This window comes from Psammomys obesus, unplaced genomic scaffold (assembly GCF_907164565.1).
Source record: "Psammomys obesus unplaced genomic scaffold, mPsaObe1.curated_primary_1811, whole genome shotgun sequence".
NCBI classification, from domain to species: Eukaryota; Metazoa; Chordata; class Mammalia; order Rodentia; family Muridae; genus Psammomys; species Psammomys obesus.
Genome location: NW_026585895.1, coordinates 9297381 through 9302481, shown reverse-complemented (window position 1 = coordinate 9302481; position 5101 = coordinate 9297381). Strand labels below are relative to the sequence as shown.

Genomic DNA, 5101 nt, shown 5'->3' with positions numbered 1-5101 from the left:
GATAGATAGATAGATAGATAGATAGATAGATAGATAGATAGATAGATAGATAGATAGATAGATAGATAGAAACACTGAGGAAATTCCAACTTCAAGAAGCATTTTTTTTCAGATTTAATTCACTTTATTTTTCTTATATAAAAACCCTTATATGGTAGCCACAGCTGGAGCCTGGGTCCTCTGAAGAGAGACTCTGGTGTGGGTTTTCACAAGATGATCAGTCAATTTCCTGATAAGGAGACTTGGTGAACACAGTCTCTTTCCAGAGGTCAGGGGTCAAGTAGCTGTAGGTCTTGGAGATGGCATCAAAGATGGCCTTGGCAAAGTTGCCCAGGGTGTCAGTGCAGCCCCTGGCTGATGTGTAGCAGTGGTCAACACCAGCCATGTAGCTTCTTGGACACAGGAGCAGAGACAATGTCAGTGCCTCTGGGGGCAGGGATGAGATGCACCAAAACAGAGCCACAGCGGCCTGTCACCTTGCATGGAACAGTGTGGGGTTTGCCAATCTTGTTGCCCCAATAGCCTCTCCGCACAGGGACAATGGCAAGTTTGGCCAAGATGATGGCTCCTCGGATGGCAGTGGCTGCCTCCTTGGAACACTTAACACCAAGACCAACATGACCATTGTAGTCTCCAATAGCGACAAAAGCCTTGAACCTGGTCTGCTGGCCAACCCGTGTCTGCTTCTGCACTGGCATGATTTTTAGAACCTCATCCCATTTTTAAGGGAGCTGGTGAGACAGCTCAATAGTTAAGAGTACTGGTTGCTCTTCCAGAGGACGTGAGTTCTCTTCCCAGCACCCACCTGGTAGCTCACAACCATCTGTAACTCTAATCTTAGGAAATCCAACTCGCTCTTCTGGCCTCTTTGGGCATTGCATCAAGTGGTAAGTTGCTATACTTAGGGGCCAAATAACCATGCACGTAAAATAAAATATTTGAAAGCACTTATCGAGAGTAGGTTCAAACAGTTATGTTTTACTGAGTGCCTATTTCCACCAGGCACCATCACAGATTTCTTGATTGCTTGTCACCCTTTCAACAAATTCACAAAGTGTATGTTATTCCCATTTTATATATGAAGAAACAAAGGCATCTCTCTCACCAGCAGACCTTACTGAAGTTCAAACTTAAGTCTTAAAATCAGTATATTTATAATCCAAATGCTCCGACTATTCCCCTCTGGTGAGGTCAAACACACTTAACTGTTTACAGAAATTGCAAATGTCTTGCATGCTGCATACAGCACCTTTGGGATCATCTATGAAGACCCAAACAATGTAAAGCCACTGCGGCCTCTGCACACTGACTTCGATGCCTCTCTAGGCAGCGTTCCCCTCCTCCAGGTGCCTTTATGGTTTGCTTTGTGAGTTTCAATTTACATACACTTGTTCAGGAAAGCCCCTTCTGTGGGTACTGCAGTCCAGATTTATAGCCTGTCCTATAGCATATCTATGTCTTGTGCTTCCTCATGTCCCATCTCTTCACACAAAACATTTATGTACCCAGGTGGTAACCATAAAAACCTAAGAGCTTCAGCAAATATGGTAAGGCTCCTTTTAATAGTACTGTTGTGATGGCCTATGCATTTATTCAACTGCCATTAAGACAAATCTGAGACAGAGAGAGAGAGAGAGAGAGTGTGCGTGTTATGTACATGTTCCTGCCTCTGTATGTGTGTGTGAATGCACGTGTCTGAGGTAGCCAGGGGTCCATACTCATGTTAAATTCCTAATAATATGAGATGTCATCTCTGTGGTACCAGAATTAAGCCCAACTGGATGTGACCCAAACTGACTGTAGTTTCTCTTACTACACTTGAACACATTTTTACTCAAGAGGTCCCATGAAGGAAATTTCCAGAAGTGAAATCTCTAAGGCATATATACATCTTTAAGTCCTATCATCAAATTTTCAATAGAATACATTAAACCAATTTTTTATCACTGTTATAAATTTATAAGAATACATGTTTCTTCATTTTCCCATCAGCGTGGACCATTTCCAATATTTGTTCATTTCAAAGAAGAAAATATGTATCGGTGTTTCAATTTGTGGTTCTTTGCATGTTCATAGTATTTAATGACCCTTTATGTAATTTGGTCATTTTCATTTTTCTGTTGTGTTGATATTATTTATGTGAGTTCTTTATGTGTTAGAGATATAATCCTCTTACAGTATGTGGAAAATACTTTTGCTCAGTTTCTTTATTCTTGCCTTTGTTTGTGGAGTATGTGTTTCTACTGCTGTTTTGTTTTTAAGGAAGTCAAGCTATCAGTCTTTTCCTTTACAATTCTGGCTTCGGTAGCATTTGCTTTGGATATTTTGGGTAGTTTGTCAAATTCCAGCTGGGTTTCTCATTTGTCAATAATAAAGTGTCACTGGAAGGTAGAACTTTTTAAAATATATTTTAAACTGTTACATAATCATGGACCTATTCACAACTAGAAAAAATAAGAATGATTTAAGTTAACTTTATCTATATTTCTGAAAAGCAATAGTCAATCCTTTTTTAAAAATTCCATCTATCCCAATGAGCAGGTGATGTTTTTGTGATTCTGTATTTACAAGGTTCAATAACATAATCACAATAGTTAAATCCAATTTGTCAAAAAAAATGATTTCACACACTACTGAAGAACGTACTGCAAGCATCACAGCTGTGGGCTGTGAGAAGAGATCTGGAGCAGGCTGGCTGTATTTCCATAATGACCATACATAGGACAAAACAACGGAAAATCATTCACTTCCATTAGCAGGAAAGGCATTCTAGAAGTTTCCCCTTTCTTTCCTGGAGATGCTTCTTAGGAACCTTCAGACTTGTGAAAGTATGACACGGACAGCACAGCCTGCAGGATGGCCCCCGTGCACGCACACCATTTCTGGATGTGGACTTGCCCGGTGAGGCAGCATCTGTCCCCTGGCACTTTTCTTTCTACATATTATCCATCTAGACCCCTGGTCAGAAAGTAGATTTTACACTCTGCAAATTCCCCCTGACTTCATGATGCCTGTTCAGCTCCCTGGATACAAAGCCACAGTACCTTCTCAAGAGGTCAGGAAAGGGTGCACTAATGAAAGCCAGCAGAAATTTTAAGGTTTTGTTTTTGGTCAGTAAAACATCAGAAATAATGGAATAATTTGAGCAGTGTGAATCAAAAGATTTGTTCTCTAAGTGAGTGGTTCTTAGCTTTGTAAGAAAAACCTTTTGCATGCACACACACATACATATATACTTGTTATTTGTATCCTAGTATTAAGTGTTGTTTTAAAAAAAATCAGATAATACCAGCTGGTGTTACAGTCACCGCATTCACTGCTGTAGCTGGGAGCCACTTCTGTCCTGGTCAGGAGTGACATGGGCCCAGGTATATGGGGTATCCATGGAAAATAAACAGAGAGTCAGGGCTATAAAGAACTCACGATAGGAAGGGTGGAGAGACTGAGTGGGCATAATGGTTACAACATAAAATACAATGATGACATAAAACCATATCAGGAAAGAAAGAGTAAGTGTGGCCATGACGAGAGACAGCTCATTTAGGCCAATGGGAACTGAGTGGGGCTTTAAAGAAACAGCCTTGTTGAATGAGGGAAGAAAACAACAGCTTCGTCAAGAACAGGGCATGGAGCTGAGCTGGTCTAGTGTGGAAGAGCCAGCAGAGTGGACTGCCTTGGACTGAGCAGGAGAGACAATGCCAAATCAAAGAGGAAGGGAAAGAATGTAGAACAGATGCAAAGAGAAGACGGGGCCAGGGCTGAGTAAGCTGCCTCACCCTACATCTCAAATCTCTCCAGCCAAACGTGGAAAGGTTGGTTTTCCAATATGAAAAGCTTAGGATAAAGGGTTAAGGGCCATGTGATTCCATATTGTCAGCCTGCCCTCATCAGTACTCATATAGACCATTATCCTGTACAGGGCCAGCAATGGAGTGTAATTTTAGAAAGAAGGAATGGAGAAAAGGGGTTCAGTAGCAATTCAGAGAATTAGAAGGGAAGGGGGCAGAGAGAAAGGACCACAATGAAACATATTGGAAAACTCCATGTGGTGACCTATTGCTTTGTACACTCATTTTTTAAATAATTTAGTGTATGAACAGAAGAAGAACAAATGATTGATAAACTGATGAACCATGAATCATGAGGAGAATTATTTTCAGGAGCTTATTACATATCCACATGAGCATGGCCTACGACAAGCTCCAGACGGAGCAAGGGAAATGATGTGTACATGAAAAGCCAGGACAGAACTAAGGACAAAAGATCAACTATAAAGTAATAAGGACCTATATTTAGGAGACAGAAACACAAAGAAGAACTTTGAAAAACTTAAGGCAGGACCTTAAGTGATTTTTAGCTTATTGTTATTTCTGCCTAAAAGCCAGATCAAGTTTAAATGGTCTGATTAACTGTTACAGTCATTCATTCACTTGGAAAACAACCATTGCTCTCACCAGCCACCTTTCTGGCCCCAAGGAAGCCAAGGTAAATTTCGAATTTATTTCCCCCCAATTTCTGACTGATCACATAAAGCTCTGAACCCTGACGGCCTAGCTCATGCATGCAGCTATTGTCATAATTATCACCCTTGATTACCAAAATAACCTGGCATTTAGTGGGAGAAAGTAGATTTTTAAGGCTGAGCGGCATCAAAATGGTCCACCTGTGTATCTGCTGGAAACATTAAACAAGCAATTAAGCCCTTCATTTCCAGTCATTCCACATGATTTGTCCAGGGGCGCCAGCGCTCACCACAGGCAGTGTTGTTTTAAGGAACCTGAATTCAGCCAAGATAATAAAAATCTATGCACAGACAGACAGACAGTATGAGGTGGGTGTGGGTGTGGGTGTGCGTGTCCAGTACATCCAAATGTGAGTGTACAGTTTACATTTTATGACACATGAACTCTGGCCTCCAGGCTCTACCAATCACCTGTCACCCTAAAAATCTATGTCAAGATTAGCCTTCACTTGTGTACTGGCTAGTTTTATGTCAACTTGACACAAGCTTGAGTCATTTGGGAGGACTTAGAAACCCCGACTCAGAAAGTGCTCCCACCACACTAGACTGAGGGCAAGACTGCAGTGAATTTTCTTGATT

General features: G+C 41.2%; 1 pseudogene; it reads right to left on the bottom strand.

Annotated features, from left to right (window-relative positions):
• Nucleotides 1-193: 193 nt before the first annotated feature.
• The window catches only part of LOC129671570 (40S ribosomal protein S2-like), a 13314-nt pseudogene continuing 8406 nt past the window's right edge, over nucleotides 194-5101 (bottom strand).